We start from the raw sequence: 21,962 nt of genomic DNA, 5'->3' as shown, positions 1-21,962 counted from the left end.
CTTCTCAGTATTACCTTAAGAGTCAGTCTCTTCTTCACATATTATTCTATTAATAATAAAGTGAGTGTAAATTTATGAGACTGATCTCTTTACTGTATATCCAGAGGAAATCTAACTCCTCCTTTTGACAACCATATGACATATATCTTGGGGAGGGAGTGCAGGATTCTTAATCAGTAAATTGACTCTTGTTCATTCTGCTTTGCCAAAGAGACATCAGTGTATTATGGAATTCTATATGCGAACTTCCTTAAGTAAACTGGTTCATGGTTAGAGAAAGTATTTACTTACAAAAAAGTCCTTTAGCATTTTACCAAATCTTCACAGTTCTTGACATTTAAAAAAAATGTACATCTCTATCCCAAAAACCCATTATAATTTTCAAGGCAAAAATAAAAAAATTAAGTTGTGTAAAGCTGAGGCTCCATCCTTCAAGGAATGCTTGATAGTTTTGTTTTTACATTAGGATGTTACCTTTAATCTTTGATTCTAAATAAATGTAAGATTTGTACATGTCATATGTTAGGGAATAAGGTAGACTTGAGACCAGAAAATATTTGGTTTCCTTGTGTCTAGTTAGCTTTATCATTCATAAAAATTCCAACTGAAGAGATATGCCACATGTTAGTGTATTTTTTGTAATGTATTTCTTTGGTAGTATTTTAAATAACAGGGAGTACCAAAAAACTGATCATTATGGAGGGATTTAACCTCAGCTAGCTATTTTATAACCAATGCTTTATTCCAGCTCTATAATTAACATCTAAAATTAACATTTTTCAACATGACTTTAAACATTAAGGAATCTAAGTAGATATAAATACTTAAAGTACTATTGCTTTGCACTTTTTAGGCCTTTCAAAATGGAACTAAAGGCAGTCTCTCTCTCCACATGAAATATGGCACAGTACATGCTTTGGAACTGTTTTATAGTTTTAAATATTTTTTATGAAATTGGGTATAACTATTTCCATATGTTTATAAAGAGTAAAAGGAGGTAGCAGCAGAGATGCTGAAATAGTCTATGTCCCTTTGCTTTACTAGCCACGTAAGAGATCTGGTCCGTGCTTATCTCTTGTCTCTTGGTAAATAGAATTTATTCACTTTCCTTAATACTAACCTGAAAATGCTGTTTAATGCACCATAAACAAATCTTATGAATTTTTTACATGATTAAAATGGTCATAACTATCCAATGTTTCTTGCTGATTGAATCTGCCACTTCTGTTTACTAGGAAAATAAATAACACGTGTTTGCTCTCTTTCTAAAATGTTCCTATTTATTCTGTGGTCATTTCCCACTTATAATATTTCCAGTTTAATTTCATAAAACAGCTTTTATATGACTTGAAAAAATGCCCTTATTGTACATTGTCTTCAAGTATTTTTTGCCTTTGAGCTCTGGACTTTTATTTGAAGAAACATCCAGCCATCCAGTTTTTCTTTTCTTTCTACTTCTTTTTTTTTTTTTTTTTTTTGCCTGTATTAGAGTTGGAATTTAAAAAGTGAAACAGCTGCATGCCTTGCATATGCATGCAGAATAGGCAGAATTCAGCTGTTTGAGAACTTCCTCCCTCCACCCCCCGCCCACCATATCAGCAATTCTTGTGCCCAATTTATTGTCAAACAAAGAAAATCAAGGTTTACAAGGCACTTGTCTGTCAGAGGGCTCATTAAGACGAGCACGCATGCACAGAAAACTGTCTAGCAAGAAAACTCTCATTGTTATCATTTCTTAAGTCATGGGTGCCATAAGATATGCTATTTTTGCCTCCCTTCCAATGATTTAGGGCCTGGATAAAGTTCAATGACATGGCTAAATCATATCTTCAATATATAAATTTGTAGTATGTCACAGCTCCATGTCATATGCTTAACATACATTCAAACTGAGAGTCAAGGTCTGTTTCTGTACCTTCACATTTATGTTAAAATATGAAGCATCTTGGGTACTTGTTTCAAGGCTTTTCTCAAATTTCATCTCCTCTAAGATGCTTTCCTGTTATCTGTGTTGGATATGACCTCAAATTTTTATGTGATGTGACATGTTCTGCCTTGTTTTATAATTATTTGTGGGTTTGTCTTGTTTTCTTCCATTTCCACCATGTCATTTTCTACTCTTCTTCTTTCCATCCCTGCTATCTTTATACGAAGACATCTCTCTTGGTAATATTCCTTCAATCTAGAGCAAGGTTTAAGGGTAGGTGTTCTTTATCCAAGGACTTGAAATACTGTCCAGTGTTTCCTTTTACAACTTCTGATAACATCCTGATATTGGAAAAGTTAAATTTTAATGTAGGTAAAGAAGACATATAATTATAGGGACTTCCCTGGTGGTGCAGTGGTTAAGAATCCGCCTGCCAGTGCAGGGGACATAGGTTAGAGCCCTGGTCCAGGAAGATTCCACATGCCGTGAAGCAACTAAGCCCATGAGCCACAACTATTGAGCCTGTGTGCCACCACTACTGAAGCCCACGTGCCTAGAGCCTATGCTCCACAACAAGAGAAGCCACCGCAATGAGAAGCCTGTGCACCACAAAAAAGTAGCCCCCGCTCAACACAACTAGAGAAAGCCTGTGTGAAGCAAAGAAGACCCAACACAACCAAAAATAAATAAATAAGATTGATTCTTTAAAACAAAAATGAATACATATTATACACAATATATATTACAATGATCAATTAAAGTGTCAATTGTGTAATAAGCTTAATTTGACATTTCTAAGTAATTATTTGAATTTCATAAAAGTCATTGAACTCTAGAATGGAAAATACTTTAAATTCAAGCAATTCATATTACAGAAAGAGGAAACTGATGTTCAGACTTTAGAAACATAAGAACTTTATTTTACTTTCAGTTAGGAATATTGTAAGACAACACAATGGACATCTGATTCAATTACTACTGGCTCTTCTTTTGCTTGGAAATTTTCTGTTAGCACAGTTTTAAGTCAGACTTGCTATAAGTGATATTCCCCATTGTCAAAAGTGAAGATATTTTTACATAATAATTTTCCAAACTTTCTCTTAGAAATTAAATTTTCAGCTGGGTATATAGATTTTTCGCTGACAAAGTAGACCTAACTATATGAGGTTCCAACAGAGAAGTATATTATAGGAGCCTATGAGTGGTACTAGTATTGATCATGTCAAATATCCTCATACATACATTACCGATGTTATCTCATTTAACTTTTGTAATAACCCTGTGACATTGGTGTCATTCCCATTTCACACATGAAGTACCTGAGGCTCAGTCATATGAATTAGTGAACGATGACATCGGACTTCAAATCCAGGTTTGTCTTACCTGAGACTACATAATCTTCATTGCATCAAGCTGAATTCATCCTAAATTTAGTTGTAGATCTCCTATTATTTGAAAATCTAAACTTGACTCAACTTCATTTGTGTGAGGGAAGAGGCAGAGTTGGCCCTATTTGTAAGTGGAATGTCATATTATATGCCATAATCAACACAGTCTGCACAACCTGCCTTTTGAACTTCCAGATGTGGCAAAAAAAGGGTTATGTGAGTTATGTGAGACTGAGTTATTTAACAATTAGCAAGTTGCATACTACAGGTATTCTGTGGAGTTCACACCAAAAAATGGGAATATAAGGTGTTTTCATCTTTCAGGGGCTTACATCAAAAGGGTCATGGGAGAAACCAAGCCAGCTATATAAGTAAGATTTAAGGTGGACTGAAAGGAGAAGTGTCCTTCCTGGAAGACTGAAAAAGCATTTTCAGGGCCAAGTCAACAAGATAATGTTGCCTGAAGGGCACTGGGGAAGTATCATAATACTGCCCTTGATTGCAGGATGATATGGCTTTGACCATAACCATTGAATAGATAAATTACGTAAGCATTACCAGCTGATGTAAGCCAATCTTGACATGTACAACCATTTTGGGTATTTTTGTAGTTAATATGTGCCACCAACAATTAGCACAAGGACTAGATAGTCCTCCACAAGCTCTAACCACCTATCCTCATCTTTCCTCTATGCTCTACCTTTCTGCCTCCTTCCATATATGAACTATTCCCACTCCTTTCTAAAGCCAGTCCTCTACTAGTGCAGTAGATTCCGTCATAAGTCCCTTACTCAAAGACGTTGCTCCAGAATTCTCGCCCCTTTCTCCTGCTCATCATTTTTAACTCTCTTCATATAAATCTGCTCTTATTTCTCCCTGTCCATACTTTCCCTGACATATATTGATCCAATTATTAAATAGATTAGTCAACCTTTGAGGAAGATGATGTTAAAAAAGAAGTAAATATTTTGACATTTGGGACTGATTAAAGTTATAAGGTCTTTCATTATAATGAAAGGGATGAAAGAGATTTGAAGCTTGAGTAATTGATTCTTTTAGGTTTAACATATATATGAAGATTTCCATTGAGAGTTGAAAAATCACCAGGTCTGATGTTGATTCATAGCTTAAATCATGATGGAAAAATATTCCTGGAAATATACTATTGCTTTTATAAAGGTGAGAAAACTCTAAAGATAAGAGGTCTTCAAATGAATGGCATGGAATAATGGGGTAGTTCATCCATAAGTGTACTACAAGGAAATGGAAAATCTCCTGAAACTAAAGATTGTCTTAGAGTTAAGGAATTTAGGACTTCCACCTACTAATGATGTCAAGAGCGTCAAGGGCATGTGAACAATAAAGGAAATCTGTCAGAATCAACACTGTAGCTTCCAAGAAATACTGGTGATATATTTGGAATAAGTAAAATTGGAGCTGCCTGAGTACAAGGCTAAGCAATAAGCCTGGGGCAATTATGCCTGTTGCAGCTGGCAATGACAGTGGATAATTGAATCTTTAGTGATTTTGAAGGACAGGTGAACCCCAGAGAACCAGTACCATGAGAAACTCAACGTCTGAAATTTAGCAGTGGAAATGAAGATAATAGATCTAGCCTATATATGGGAAAGGCAACATTATTCCATTTCTCAACTTGTGGATATTTGCTGGGAATCTGTGTAAAAAGAGCTATGAAAGATTAAAAATATATGAAAGAAATGTCTCCTGATTTTATTATATAGGTAAGTGCATAAGTATATTCACTGAGCCAATCAAAAAATTAAAAACTAAGTTCTCTAGAATTTATTGAGCAGCTGTTATATGCCCGTTAATATACCAGGCACCTTTCTTCAATCTCATTTAATTCTTGTAGCAATCTTGAAATGCTGGTATTGGTAACTCCATTTCTCTAGAAGGCAGTCAAGTAACTTCTTCAAAGTAAGACAAGATTATCTGTTTTTCAAGTTTCAAGGGAAAAATTATTCACTACAGACTGGGATTGTCAAAGACTTAAGTCTTATATTAGACAATGAAGAATGAAATAAAAAGATAAGAGAAGTGGAAAAATATTAGAAGTCAGCGTATGGAAGGAATATCGAAGGCCATGAATACCAACCTGGCTGCAAGAAAGCATGTCTTTAAAAGCAGATGGAAAATATTTTGGAAAGGGGAGTTGAGTCTAAATTACAATGAGTCTATACACTTTTAAACACCTCCTTCCTACCTATTTCTCACCTTTCTAGTTTTTCAGTTCCATTGAGAGGAAGGTGGTTTAGTTTTATTTTCTCTATTTTATAGCTGTTTGGTTGATGAAAGATCAAAGATAAAAAGAAGAGGATTTTAGTTTCAGATCCTCTATCTTGTAGTGATTTGGTTTTATAAAAAGATGCCCAAGCTACACTATTTGGATCTAGTTCATAATTTGTGCCTAATATAGTCTACACCTCAGATATGTATGCATATAAAGCCAATTCCAAGCAACTTAAAAGTAACACAGGAAATTCAGGTTAACATTTGTCACAGTTCCCAGTGGAAACAGCCTCTTCTATTTAACTTGTGATGAAATGAAAATGCTACACCTTATTTTCTCTCTCTCAGTGTAATGCCTTCTTCTTCTGTCCCAGCCAAAATCTCACAAACTTGGACACTGCAAAGAATACTCTCTTCCTGGCCTTTATTGTGAGACACTGAGGACTGTTTCCTGCACAGGACTAAAAAATATTCATTTAAGGGATGATGCGTGTTGCTCAGTGGTAAATCTTTGTGTAAAAATGTGTTAAATTTTAGTCATTTTCTGTGGGATTATAGCATCAGCAACTGGCATGAGATGAATCAGACTGATGATTCCAGTTCTTTGCAAAGCAGACAGCATGATATAATGGCACTGAAAAAATCTCCCTTGGCAACTTTTGTAGCCACAAAGTGCAAAAGAGGTGTTAGATATTACTATACTTGGAAAGAGCAGGAGTCCTCATTTCAACTATTGAAATTATTTGAAGCCATCTTTTACCATTTCCTTTAATGCTCATAACGTGGCTCTCACCAGGATCTGATCTCTTGAGCAAGACAGCCTTACCTTGGTTTTCTGTGGGGTCCTGGAGCCCTTCAGAAGTCTAAGAACCCTTTCTATCAAGGGACTGATTGAACAATACATATCCAGATATATATTTTTTTCTTTGCACATAACGTTGCCAAGTACCATTTCAAGAATTGAATGTTTAGTTTTTGCAACTGCCATAATCTTGCTTGGAAGGTCACCTTCTGTGAGAACTGAATAGATGCAGTTCTTTCAGGGAAGAATTTGAGATGGGTTGTATATTCATAATTTAAAGAGAAACACACATGTTACAGAAATCGCACAAAGCAATATTCCTCAAGCAAGAAGTTGTAACTGCTGTCAGGATATGTTAATTTAGGAGTTGCAGGGATTCATTGACCACCAGGGATTTTCAGTCTATTCATTGAGCCTACCGTGGATGCTCAAAGTGATGAATGCTAACACAGAAGTGTTATCTAAGTTCTATTGGAGCGTACAGCCGAAAGAGACTAATTCCAGCCAACTTGGCGTAATTGTCTCCTGCCTGATTATATATGAAGCTATTGACTATTATGGAAGTGGGAAATCTGTTTTTAGCCACAGTTTGCCTACAGCAGCCAAGTATACTTTCCCCAATCCTAACCAGGCTAAATCCTAGGAAACAAGTTTTAGAAACCACATGGCTTAGATTAAGCTTAATAGCACCGATGTCAGGTTATGCCAACAACATCTACCTGACGTTGTTGGCCTGTGTCTAGGTGACAGAAGCTTCTATGTGCCAGTTATGAAGAGTTTAGAGTGCTCTCCAGCTGCTATTCCTTTTTGCCTGTTACTGTTGCCATTCTGTCTTCCATAAAGCCCTCTCTCTCTATTGTTCATATTTTCACAACTATGAAATATATAACTTCAAAAGATTTCTCCTTATGTTCCTCATCCATACTCTATTAGACAGCAAGCCACATACTGTGGCCCTTTTAATGTTATTCAGCAACTTTAAGCTCATTGCTGACAGGTGCCATATAAACACAGTCTTTTTGTGATATTGGGATTTTAGATTTAGAGAGATATTTCATTTTAATTATTGATAAATATTCTTTCATATTTAAAGGGTGCTTTTCATAAAAATATGAAATATTCTTTCATATTTAAAGGGTAAAGTGCTTTGTGCATTTATTATAGTGAATACTTCAAAGGCCCAGTTCTTGCAAAAGACCAAAAAGTACTATATGTAATCTGTTCATCTCTTCTTTGGACATTCTATGAATTGGGGTAGTCTAACTACCACCACAAATGCCAGATATTAGTTAAGATCATGAAAGTTCATTTCTTACTCCTATAAGAGCTCAGCTCAAGTGCTTTGGGAGTGGCTTCTCATATGTTGATTCAGGGACTCCATTCCCTTCCATTTTCTTACGCTACTGTCCTTTAGTGTCTCATAGGCCTCTGCTGAATCCTATACCTCCAGCCATCAAAGGGCTGAAGAGACAGTGGACCATTCCATGGGAGGATATTTATAGGCCCAGCCTGTAAGTGGTGTCTGTCACCTCCATCCACGTTCAATTGGTTAGAACTCAGACTCACATCCTCACCTACTTACAGTGGAGGCAGGGAAATGTTGCCTAGTTGTATTCCTAGGAAAGAAGCGAAACAGAAAAACGAGGTAGTCTCTACTACAGCCATTCTGCCTGGATTTTTGAACTGCTTATATTCCTTGTAGTGAATAATTTTTCATAAAATTTTGCTTTCATATAGTAGTATCTTTACATTGCACCATGAGCTTCCAATGAAATCACTTCACTATCCAATCTTTAAAAATATTTTACTGAAAGCTTTCTTATCTAAAATGTACATTCTCAACTTCTGCTAAGTATGAGAGCTTTACTTTCAAAGGATAATGAATGACCCTTGTGGTCAAATAATTGGGTTATTTCTGGGAAAGACTGTGAACTTGTTGACCATTTTTTTTTTGACAATGCCCTCTTTGACTTTCTAAGGGGTTCACAGTTTACTGAATCTCCCAAACCAGATACCCATTGTCTTAGTGCTTCCTCCCGGCAACCGAAGGACCTTCATCTGGGCTTCCATTCGGGCCCCACCTGTTAAGGACATTGACGGTAATGGATATTTACTGCTTGAATTTTAAAGCTGGCTTTCTGGAGTTTAATGCCTTAAGATGTTTCTGCTAGCCAATCCCGAGAAGCGCTGATTTCTGTGGAATGTTAGTAGATGTTTCACACAGAGGCACAAAAATACACATACATAGACATAGACATACACACATCCTCACATGCATTCTGTGGCCCTCTATATTTGGGAAATTATTTTTAAAATTTTTTAAATTTTATTTTTATTGGAGTGTAGTTGATTTACAATATTGTGTTAATTTCAGGTGTACAGCAAAATGATTCAGTTATACATATACATATGTTCATTCTTTTTTAGATTCTTTTCTCATACAGGTTATAACAGAATGGGAAATATTTAAGAAAATTAAACAGATTTCTCTTTTAAAGTATTTCTTAAGTCCTATATTATATGAATGTGAATTTTGACAACCCAAGAATTAAAAATTAAATGTGGTATTTCCCAAACTTACTTGACCCTGGAAGCTTTATTTATTTTTTCATCTCAAGGGATTAGCCTGCAGCAAAACACTATTTGGAAAGCACTGCTTTAATTCACAAAAGTGGCCTTCATATCAAACACTTAGATGCTGTGGAAGTCCTGTGTAGGTGAGAATTGGGGACACAAAGCTTTTTGTAAAAGGAAAACCATTCATATGGGATATCAATTCTTTTTCTTCTACTCAGAAGAAATTATTTCACCTGAAGTATGCTTTGTTCCCAGTAGACACTATAGCTGAGAGACATATTATCATGATCTACTACTTCAACTTCTATTAAAAAAAATCTAAAGTATTCTTTGTGTGAATTCCATAAGCAACAGTTACTTAATACTTCAAAGAAGAGCCAAGAAACTCTGACTCTTCTTATTTTTAATAACTTTATATTGTCCACATCTCTTTGGGAGATAAAAATGATGAGCATTTTAATTTTACAGTGCAAAGCGATTCCAGTGGACTTCAAGAAGCTTTTTGGTCTAAAGAAGGAACTCTAATGACTAGTTGGTAAGAGAACAAAATGTTGGTATTCTTTTGAATCTAAGCAGCGAGGTTTTGGTGAAGGATTTCAAATCATATGCTATTTGTAACCAAAACTGTGGGAAATGACATTATAATATTTTCTGACCTACAGTGTAATTTCAAGTCCCAGTCCTATTGGCTGTATATCTGCAGTTGGCATAGAATTATTTAAATTATTAATTAAAATTTTTTTAAAATTAATTTATTTATTTTTGGCTGCATTGGATCTTTGTTGCTGCACTCAGGCTTTCCCTAGTTGCGGCAAGCAGGGGCTACTCTTTGCTGTGGTGCACGGGATTCCCATTGCGATGGCTTCCTTGTTGTGGACTCTAGGCTCGCGGGCTTCAGTAGTTGAGGCATGTGGGCTTAGTCGTTGTGGTGCATAGGCTTAGTTACTCCCCAGCGTATGGGATCTTCCCGGACCACGGCTCGAACCTGTGTCCCTTGCATTGGCAGGTGGATTCTTAACCACTGTGCCACCAGAGAACTCCCTTAAATTATTAATTTGCTATCCATTTTATTTATATATGAAATTATTATAAATCAATTTTCCCATTCTTTGGTTAGTAAACAGAGTTATCAATATTATACAACCAATCAAATACAATTCAATTTGAAAAAATACTGAATTCCAAACACTTTATTTTTTTTTCTTTGTGAAAATGTTAAGGACTTTCTTTTCTATGCACTTTTTCAAATCCTCTCTGGCTGACGATCTGAATAAAAATGAACATTCAAAGACTTTTTAAAACTAAATACTGTAATTTTACCAGTGGGCTAAACAGAGTGCATTGGAGAAAACTTGCCCTGGGGCTTGAGAATCTTGCAAGAGACTAAACTTAACATCTTAACAAGAGACTAAACAGTGCAAACTACTCCTTTGTTAATGGTTGGGCAGAAAAGAGGATAAATGAAAAACAGTGAAAAGTATAATTGGGTCTGTTTCTTGGACATCAATTGATGACATGCCAGCAAAACTGAGGCATTTTCAAATGACATGTTTGTAGACATCAAAGAATCTAAGGAAAGCTGAAATATCTATGTGATAGGAGTATTTTTAACTTTGTATTGACCACTGAAACATCTCTTTATTCACTGCTACCAGAAGAGGAAACTGCTGATTTACTCACTTAGTTAACATGGCAAATATGTACATACAAGTAGCATGTGGGGTTTTTCTGCCAGTAATCCACACTGTTTTCCATTAGTGGTTTACTTATATGTTTCCCACAAGTGGATAAAGAGTTTACATTAACTAAAATTCTTTTTATTTATAGAAAACTTTCTTGACCAGATATCAAAATCCTGTCAGCCATTATGTGACTGTACTAGAGCAAGGATGGCTAATGCTTTAAATTTTAGGAACTCCTTGGAAATACATAAGAAATCATTATATTCTCATAGCTGTTCATTAGCCAAATATTATCTGCATTTCTATTTGGTCGCTGAAGATCAAATTTGCATCTTATCTAGTGGGTTGATTGTGCTAGATAGGATTTTTCAGAAATTTTATCATGTCGAAGATTTAGAATTTCACAGCCTCATAAGAAAGTAAACAACCTCTGATTGGTCTATTCTGACCTATAAGTTGGGGTTATTTCCTATAAAAATGAGGCCATCTATATTTTCTACTCTAAAGACAACTTTCATTTTTTTGAAATGGAATGTTACCAAAATAGCTAAGGAGATATTAATAGGCACGAAGAACATTTTTCCTCAAAGGGAATTTTCAAATTTTGAAAATTTATGTAAAAATATTAGAAAAAAATCCAGAATTTAGCCAACTTTTCACAACCTCCTCTGCTTCCCCCTGGGCTGTGCCATTACCATCTCTCTCCCCAAATACTGCATTGATTTTACCGCGGGTCTTCCTACTTCTGTCCTTACCCTTCTGCGGTCTGTTCTCAATGCAGCAGCCAGATTCTTTCAGAAATATGTAAGATCATGTTAACTGAAGTCCTTGCAGTGATCCACAAAGGCCTACATGATCTATCCCCTACTAACCACTGAGCTTCTCTTCTCATATTTTCCACGATGACTCCCCTCTAACCGGAACATTCTCCTTGCTGTTCCTCCAACAGGCCAGACATGCTTTCACGTTGGGATTGCTCTCTGTGCTTGGAATGCTATTTCTTCAAAGATTTTCCTTTCAAACCTCCAAGTCTTTGCCCATATCTCACTTTCTTAATGGGAGTCACTCTGACCACTCTATTCAATAATGCAAGCTGTACTCTGATCCCTGTACCCAACCCCTCATTTCCCTTTACCTTGTCTTTATTTTTTCCATGGCACTCATCACTTTCTAACATTTATGTAATTTATTTCTTATGCTTGTTATTTCTTATTTATTTATTCGTTATCTCCCTGTTGTTATTATTTGTTATTTCTCTATTGTGGCAGGATTTTTGTTTACCTCACTGATACAGCCCAAGTACCTAAAAGAATGCCTGATTGGTGGTAGACTCTAAACAAATATTGGTTTAAAAATGTGTGAATGAGTAAAGTTGGACTTGAAAGATGGTAAATCTTTGTATATTTTTCCAAAATTTTTTGTTACGCAAAAAGTGTCTATGGTAGAAAAATTGCAATATTTTAAAAAAAAGCAAAACCAAAATGAAACCCTCAAGCGAACCAAGCAACCATAATTGTTGCTGATAACTTGATACTTATTTGTTTTTCAGAAACATATATACATACATGTATACACACACATGATCAAATGGTTTATAACTTGATGTTTACTTTTTAGAACTATTTCTATATTTATATATATTAATAAAATCAAATTATTTTATGACTTGCTTTTTTTGCTTAATACTACATATTCCAATTATTTAGCATATTTGTCCATTAGTACACTTAAACAACATCATATTAATGGCTATGTTACTTAATCCCCTGTTGGTCACTTAAGTTATTTCCAGTTTTGCATCTCTAAAAATAATATTTTAATGAACATTCACATAGCTTATCTCACATTCTGAGGTACTGGGGGGTTGGGAGTTCAACATATGAGGTTTTTATGGTGGGGGGGTGGATAATTTAGCCTATAACAGGAACTCTGGGACAGTATACAGAGCACCTTAAAAGCTTTTCTTCAGCCCAAGAGTAGTGCACTGCTTCATAAACAGGGAATTTTGACCAATTTCTGTGATATGTTTGTATCAATAGGATCTGAGTGTAGCCCATTGACAATGTTTCCAGTTGTGCCTTATTAACCTTCAGTTATAGCTTCTTTTCCTTAGTCCTTATCACTGCTCTGCAGGAGTAAAGACAGCTTGAGCGGAGGCCTTCCAAATCTAGAGTATCTGAAACCTATGCCCTGAAAAAGAAATACTAGTTAGAGCAGCATTGTTCCTTTGGGGAAAATGGGGAACAACTTTACAGATTGCTCAATTTGGAGTTTTCCTCTGAGTTACCACTAAGGGAAATTTCCATTACATGTTCTCTAGATTTTCCTTGTTTTGGTAAATATTTATCTATTGGTGAAATATTTTTCTATTGGTAAATATTTTTCAAGAGGTATTAGAGAACCTGGGAGAACAAAAATCTATTAGGACAATCCTGAGAAATAGGAAAACCAAATTTGTTCCTTTAGGAAGCAAAAATATTTGTTTAGGGGCTGGGGGAAGAGAATTATAATGGTAAAGATTAAGTAATTTTATGCTCCAGTCCATATAATGATGGAACACATGATGTCTATTGGATGGTCTCAGACTCAATTTCTATTTGGCCCCCTTGCATTCTGCCTTAAGCCAGGTGTGCAGACATTGCAACAACTCATAGTTCAACTGATTAAATATTAGCTGGAAGACTTATGCTGTGCATCTCAGAATTGGCCTTGTTCAGAGAAAAGAAGCATTTATATATTGCTTCTCCTCTTTTATTGGTCAGTGGTTGTTCCATGGACTTCCAAGTTGCAAGTGGGTAAGTGTCAGAAGGACACCCCACACCAGGGTCTCAGTGAAACCCTGGGGAAAGAAGCAAGAGGAAGCTGATCAGGTGCTGTCAGGTTGAATCTAAGTAAAAGGAGTCAAAACAGATACAGAGTGATCACCACAGGAATGGCTGGGAAAAGAATGTTGTGCTCTAGAGGATGTGAAGTGATGCACAGTTGTCCCATATATCAGATAAGTTAAAAAAAAAAAAGAAACGTGGAATTTTATTCAATCCTGCAATAATTATTAAGGAGTGAATTACGTAAGAAAAATGCAAAACGTTGTGGTAAAAGTTGCTCTTGACTTCTCTATTACCGTCAATAATATTTAATGTTACTTTTGCTTACAATTAAGCAGAAAACATATTTAGGCCCCAGGGTGACTGCTGTGAATGGGGTCCTTGAGCATATGTTTCCCTAGAAAATTCAGCTTGCTTCCCATAGAAGCCATGGACTCAAGTATGAGTCAGAGTACTTTTATCAACACCTCCCCCCACCAAAAAAAAAAAAAAAAAAAAAATCTGATCACCATTTTCAGATGGAAGGTGTGCCTGGAGTATTTACAGGTTAAAAAATGAGTTTTGTATTAAATTAGCTTTATGTTATTAGAGGCACTTTTAAACTCAGCAAGTGACAGGGAATTAGCCAAGTGATAGTGCTCTTAAAACAACCCAATTATAATAAAAGATGTAAAGGACTTTTTTTAGAGGATAAAAGCTTAAATAACTTTTTCCCTGAAAGGCAAATATCATAACACATTTGATTGAACCTAAACATTTTCAGTTATTGTCATCTTTATTTAATGCTTAACTATTATGAAATTATGGCAATTTAGAATAAAATTAAATATTTCCTTATGTCACAAATACCATCTCTTTCATACTGCAAAAATGACTTGCTGAGCTCTTGTCAAGTTTATCCTCCAAAGACAAATATTAGCCCACTTTCATACAGGTTTGTCTCCCAGTACTGGAAGGGCTGGACTTCTTTCCTAAGTGGCTGAGGTATTAGAGCAAATGAATTCCAGTTTTCCGTGTTATAATTTCTCTCTCTTCTACTACTATACCTTACAGTATTACCAGAAGTCTTGAAATATATTCATCTTGATTCATACAGTAGTGTAGGCTTTAGAGATTATGGTAGAATCTCTGTAATTTTTTAGTGCTTTTGGAAATACTGTTCTGAATGCCTGTTCCATTGAAGGTGGGTTGCCAATTAATATCTATTTGTCTATCTATCTGTCAAATAAAAAGATAGTGTATTTTAAATCAAGACCATCTGTAGCTTAGCAAAGTAAGGATTTATATTTAGAAAAGCACAGAATTAAAAAACAGAATAATTAACTACTTAAGTTATTGTCTAAAATAATGTAAATAATTTTTAATTGGTAACTAAAACATTCTTGCATCTTATTATTTATGAAAATAGTTCAACATTAATTATTGGACATTTAAGCTTCTTGTAAATGTTAATATACTGAAAGACCTTTGTTATGTCCACTTCTCATTTAAATTTGTAGGAAAGATGATTATTAAAACTAATATTTTTCTTAGGAAAATTAGCGTAGTCATTACTATTTGATAATTGGCTTCTACACACACAGTCACAGTTATGTGCAATTTCTTACAACACTATTTTGTAGACACCACGATTAGATTTGAATCAAGCTTGGGGTAAGCTGGTATAATATGAGTGTCATGTCAACAAATTACAGGATTAAGTAAAGTTTCAAAGATCTATTAGACATTTTAAGGATAATTTATTTTTTTAAGTCCTATACTTCTGGACTGCTGGATTTTCAAGATTTTGTGTGTGTGTTCTATTTTAAGGGGCAAATATGTTTAGAAGTGTTCCTGAGGCATGACTTAAAAATATGTAAAGAGAAATTAGATGAGCTTTATTTTGCGAATTTATGGCCTAAAGAATAATTTTTAAGAATCTGTTTTTCTAGACTAAAATTTTAAATCAAAAGAGACACCAGGAAAGGTTTATTATTTCTTTTTGACCCTATAAATTTTGGCTTGCTAATCAGGGAACTCTGTTAAATATTTTAAAGACTGTTAAGAATTTTAGAGGGAATATCAGGGACAAGATTTATCTTCCTGCTTTAAACAACCAAAAAATCCCGGGCAAAATATAATATTTTTATAAAAAGGATTTAGGTATTGGAAGGCAGCTAACTCAGGAGAGTGATTCCTGAGAGAAACTGTCCTAGCTGCAACTGTCTTAGCTCACTGCATGAGCGGTGCCGCAACACAGTGAGGGAGAATCCTCAAATACCCCAGTTGTCTCTGCAAGGTGAGGAGACAGACTTTGGAGTGGCCAAAGGGGCTAGACTTTGGGCAAAGTGCTGGGGATAGGAGAGCGGCACAGTGAGAGAGAGAGAGAGATCTGGGGTGCAGTCTTCAGCTGAGTATTGATCACCACATGAGTGTAAAGAAACCCTGTGAAGCTAGGAAAAGAGCCAGAAAACATGGATCAGACAATCCTTGGCACTCTACCAATTTTCTACAATCTCTTTAAGAGGTTAGAAGCACAGGGAATATTTTCTAACTCATTCTATGTGGCCAGCATTATCCTAATACCAAAACCAGACAAAGACATTACAAGAAAACTACAGACCAATATTTCTTACAAACATAGATACAAAAGTCTTCAACAGAAAATTAGCAAATTGAATTCAAAATAGTGTAGAAAAGAATTCTACACCATGACCAAGGGGAATTTATCCCAGGTATGCAAAATTGGTTCGACATTCTAAAATCAATTAAGGTAAACTATTACATCAAGACTAAAAAAGAAAAGTTACATAATCATATCAATAGGTGCAGAAAAGCATTTGACAAAATCCAAAACCCATTCATGAAAAAAACTCTCAGTAAACTAGGAACAGAGGTGAACTTTCTCAACTTGATAAAGATTACAAAAAACATACAGCTAACACTATACTTAATGGTGAGAAACTCAGAGCGTTCCCACTGAGCTCAGCTACAAGGCAAGGATATTCCCTTTCACCACTTCTTTTCAGCATTATACTGGAAGTCCTTGTAATCAATAAGGCAAATAAAGGAAATAAGTTTCCTTTGGGAAGGAAATATTGGGAAGGAAAACATAAAACTGTCTTTGTTTGCAGATGACATGACTGTCTATGTAGGAAATTTGAAAGAAGCAACAAAAAACCTCCTGGAACTAATAACCAGTTATAGCAAGGTTGCAGGATATAAGATTAATATATAAAAGTTAATCGCTTTCTTTTATACCAGCAACAAACAAGTAGAATTTTAAATTAAAAACACAATACCATTTACACTAGTATCCTCCCCCAACAAAATGATATGCTTAGGTATAAATCTAACAAAGTATGTACAAGATCTGTATGAGAAAAACTATAAAATTCTCATGAATGAAATCAAAGAATAACTAAGGAAATGGAGAGATATTTCTTGTTCATGGACAGGAAAACTCAATTTGTCAAGGTGTCAGTTCTTCCCAACTTGATCTATAGATTCAATGCAATCACAGTCAAAATCCAGCCAGTTTATTTCATGGATATCGACACACTCATTCTAAAGTTTATATGGAGAGGCAAAAAGAGCCAGAACAGACAACACAACACTGGAGGAGAACAAAGTTGGAGAACTGACTTCAGGACTTAACTTCAAAGCTACAATAATCAAGACACAGCATGGTATTAGCAAAAAAGAAAAAGAAAAACCAAACCAAATAGATCAGTGGAACAGAATAGAGAGCCACAGGGCTTTCCTGGTGGCGCAGTGGTTGAGAGTCCGCCTGCCGATGCAGGGGACACGGGTTCGTGCCCCGGTCCGGGAAGATCCCACGTGCCGCGGAGCGGCTGAGCCCATGAGCCATGGCCACTGAGCCTGCGTGTCCGGAGCCTGTGCTCTGCAACGGGAGAGGCCACAACAGTGAGAGGCCCGTGTACTGCAAAAAAAAAAAAAAAAAAAAAAAGAGAGAGCCACAAAATAGACCCACAAAAATATAATCAACTGATCTTTGACAGAGGAACAAAGGCAATATAATGAAGCCAAGACAGTTTTTTCAGCAAATGGTGCTGGAACACCTGGACATCCACATGCAAAAAAAAATCTAGATGCAGACTTGCAACCTTAATGAAAATTAATTCAAATGGATCATAAACTCAAAACTATAAAACTCCTAGAAGATACCATAGGAGATGTTATGACTTGGGGTATAGTGTTTTCCTTTCAGATATAACACCAAAGAATTGATCCATAAAAGCAATAATTGATAAACTGGACCTGATTTTTAAAAATCTGCTCTGTAGAATTAGAAAACAAGTGCAGACTAGAGAAAATATTTGCAAAAGACACATCTGATAAAGGAGTTATCCAACATATACAAAGAACTGTTAAAAATCAACAATAAGAAAACAACCCAATTTAAAAATGGGCCAAAGACCTTAACAGACACCTTACCAGAGAAGATATACAAATGGCAAAAACACATATGAAAAGATGTTCCATATCAAATGTCATCAGGAAAATGCAAATTAAAATGATAATGGGATAAACACTACACACCTATTAGAGTGGCTAAAATCCGGAACACTGACAACACCAAATGCTGGTGAGAATGTGGAGTAACAGGCGCTCTCTTACATTGCTGATGGGAATGCAAAATGGTACAGCTACTTTGGAAGATAGTTTGTTGGTTTCTTTCTTACAAAACTAAACATACTTTTACTGTATGATGCAACAATCATGTTTCTTGGTGTTTACTCAAAGGAGTTGAAAATATTATATATCCACACAAAAACCTGCACACAAATGTTTATAGCAGCTTTATTCATAATTGTCCAAACTTGGAAGCAACCAAGATGTCCTTCAGTAGGTGAACAGATAAATAAACTGTGGTACATTCAGACAGTGGAATACTATTGAGAACTAAAAATAAATGAGCTATCAAGCCATGAAAGACATGGACGAAACTTAAATGTATATTACCAAGTGAAAGAAGCCAATCTGAGAAGGCTACATACCGTATGATTTCAACTATATAACATTCTGGAAAAGGCAAGACTATGGAGACCACGAAGAGATGAGTGGTTATCACGGGTGTGAGGAGGCCAGATGTATGTTATTATATATTTGTCTCAACCCATTGAATGTACAACACCAAGACTGAACACTTAGATTAAATTATGGATTTTGGGTGATTATGATAATGTCATTATAGGTTCATTCTTGGTAAAAAAAAAAAAAAAGGTAGCATTTTGGTGAGTGATGTTGGTAATGGGGACGGCTATGAATGTGGGAGCAGGGGTCATATGGGAAATCCCTATGTTTTCCTCTCCATTTTATTATAAACCTAAAAGTACTCTAAAAATAGTCTTTTAAACCAACCAACCAAACAACCAAACAAAAACTCTAGGACAATATCCCTCATGAACATAGATGCTAAATATTAGCACATCAAATCCAACAATATATGAAAAGAATAGTATATCCTGATCAAGTAGGGTTTATCTCAGAAATACAAGGCTGGATTAACATTTGAAAATCAATCAATATAAATCACTATTTTAATAAACTAAAAGAGAAAAGCCATATGGTCATTTCAGTTGATGCAAAAAAATCACTTGAAAAAATTTAATATCAATTTATGATTAAAAAATACTTTTAGTAAACTATGAAAAGGAGAGACTTTCCTCAAACTGATAAATGGTGTCTACAAAAACCCTACAACAAACGTCATACATGACCAGATTAAATGCTTTCCCCCTACTCTTTGGAACAAGGTAAGGATATATGCTCTTACCACTTCTTTTCAACATTATACTAAAGGTCCTGGCTAGTTCTATAAAACAACTAAAGAATTAAAAAGCATGCAGTTGCAGAATACCAACATTCTTAAATAAATGAGCATAGGGATAGCAAGTGTTCTTGTTTAATGAAACCCTGATTTGTTTCTAGTGCAGATGAATGTAGTTTTCCTCTATTTTTGTAAGTTTAAATTTCCTATTCATCATTAGATAAAATAAAGAGGTAAATTTACTTCATAGTGGTATTTTTCCAAATGAAACCTTTTTTTTCCTTCTACCAGTGAGTGCTTTTGAAAGGCTGATGTCAAATATTGTGTATGTTTTGTAAAGCCTGTTAATATTGACCAAATCGGTATTTTCGTATTCTTGTATGGCAGTTAGCCTACTAATTTTTTGGCTAGGTCTGTAATATCCTAGTATATTCTTATAGACGTAATAACTGCCAGGAAAATGTTTTGCCAGGCCTCATTCAAGTAAGGGAAAGGATATTCATGATTATGTGACATATATATTTAGAATATAGTATTTCAAGTTAGATTTGGCAAGAAAAGAGTCATGCACTAAAACGTGAGATATCTTGAATCCTTTTGGAAAAACCCTCAAAGGAAAATAATTTAGGAGTTACTAACATTTCTCTTAACTCTGACTTCTCAATAAACGATTAGTTCATTTGCATTTTTCTTGACTGGTTTCCTTTCTATACAAATTTTCGTTAAACATGCTTTTCTTTCCAAGTGTTCTTTGTTGTAAGAGACCATGTGATTTATATTTTCATATGAATTCGTATACACTGAATAAAGATCGTTTTATGTATTTCTTTGGGAGACTATCATGGTGTTGGGGAACTTTTCTCCCAATTTTGTAAAAATAGTCCAAGGACTAGGAATGTAGGTGTAAGTGCATCTATAGTTAGACCATCATAATAAACATATTTCTTGTGTTGGTTGACTATAATTGGAAACCTAGGACATCAACTCTACTGTAGTTCTGGCCTCCAATTGTCTTCAAGCTACATACATGGAGCCAACTTTGGCAAATGACTTTGCAATCTGACATACCACTTACTGCTTGAGATAACTTCTCTCTGGTCAAATTCAAAGTAAGTTTTTTCATAGTACACTGGAGCTACAAAGAAAAAAATCCAGCTGGTTTGATTTCAGTTGTTTTGACTCCTCTCTCGGAGTATCTCTTGTTAAAACCAATTCCTGTTTTGGAGAATTTGTGGAGAATTTGATAATGGGATCATTGAAGTGTTGGTGACCGTGGCACATATTAGAGAATGTAAACTTGTTAGCGAGGGCTTGAACGTCTTATTGGTATGGAGAATGGAAGATAAAGAGGCCAAGCCCATTTATCTCTTCCCTGGACTGTATGTTTGTGGAGACAGAGTTTCAGTTCCACTAACATCACTCAAGAATATGCCTGGGGAATCTATTCTTCCATGACTCTCTGCCAAAACAGCCTGGGAAACAGCTGGTGATAATTCTGGCTTCCTTCCCCCGCTCAACAGCTGATGTTCAGAAGCAGGGTGGCAATTGAGTGGGTGTGTTCTGAGCCATCGTATCACTGCTTCCCCTTCAGCTGCTCTTGCTCCCACGCTAAGGAGCAGATTGGAAGGCTGAGCTCCTAGAAGTGGCCTCAAAGGGAGGACAGTCCTACCACTTTAGGTACTGGGGGAAAAATGATTTTGGCAAATAGAGGTCCAGGGGCAAGAGTAGAAAATATCAAGTGCGTCTATCATCTGCAGAGGAACCCTTATTTCAGATGCACTGTTAAGAATTCTATTCTTTAAAATGGGACAATAAAATAAGTATGGGATTTGGTGATTAATCATCTTAAGGATAAAGTCTCTCAATTAACATACTTATCATTAATTATTTTAAATGTTACTTTTTCTTAACCCTGGGCCCTATTGACTAGAAAGTTAAAAGGTGGTAGCTTTAGATAAGGATACTCTTGTCAACAGTCTATTTTCCCTTTTCATAGTCTCGTGTAGTGAAAAAAGCCCCTCCACAGCTGGAAGTGTTTAGACATGTGTTCTAGTCTCAGCTTTACCAGCATCTAAAGTCATGTGAATAAATCACTTTATTTCCTACAACTGAATTTTCTCCCTGTAAAATGAGAGAATTAGGTTAAAATGAATTCTAACTGTTGAGCTGATATTAGCACATTGCAATGACAATTTTGGATCATTGTAGAATGACTTTAATCCCTCTTTTGCTTAATAGCCTTTCCCATATTTGAAGAATGCACCTGTGTTCATTCTATGTATTTTCTCCTCTAAGCTCATATTTGTTCTTCTTTCATCTCTTTTTCTCACAAATCAGTTTCTATTAATGGTTTTGAACATGCTCAAGAATATCACACTGGTTCTCAAACCATAACTTCAACTATTACACATGATGTTGCAAGTGTGGTCTGGTCAATTCAGAGTAGCATTAATTTGGGGGCAGTTATATCATTCTCTTGATTTTTACTGAGCTTGAAATCAACCAAAATCACAAAATCATTTTAAGACATTGTTATCTTTCATTACTGTTACCTTTCAAGTCCTCCTTTTATGTTTATATTACTCATCTTTTTAGATTTAAGTGCAGATATTTTGTCTGTATTTTAAAAGGAGACTTCATTTCCATTTTAAGAGGAGCACATATTTTTGTTTAGGAGCAAACATTTTTCTTGTCAGACTTCTGTTTAAATCCTAACCCCGATACTTCATGGCTCTGGC

Source organism: Tursiops truncatus, chromosome 7 (assembly GCF_011762595.2).
Source record: "Tursiops truncatus isolate mTurTru1 chromosome 7, mTurTru1.mat.Y, whole genome shotgun sequence".
NCBI lineage: Eukaryota > Metazoa > Chordata > Mammalia > Artiodactyla > Delphinidae > Tursiops > Tursiops truncatus.
The sequence above is the reverse complement of the archived record's forward strand: the minus strand, read 5'-3'. Positions refer to the sequence as shown.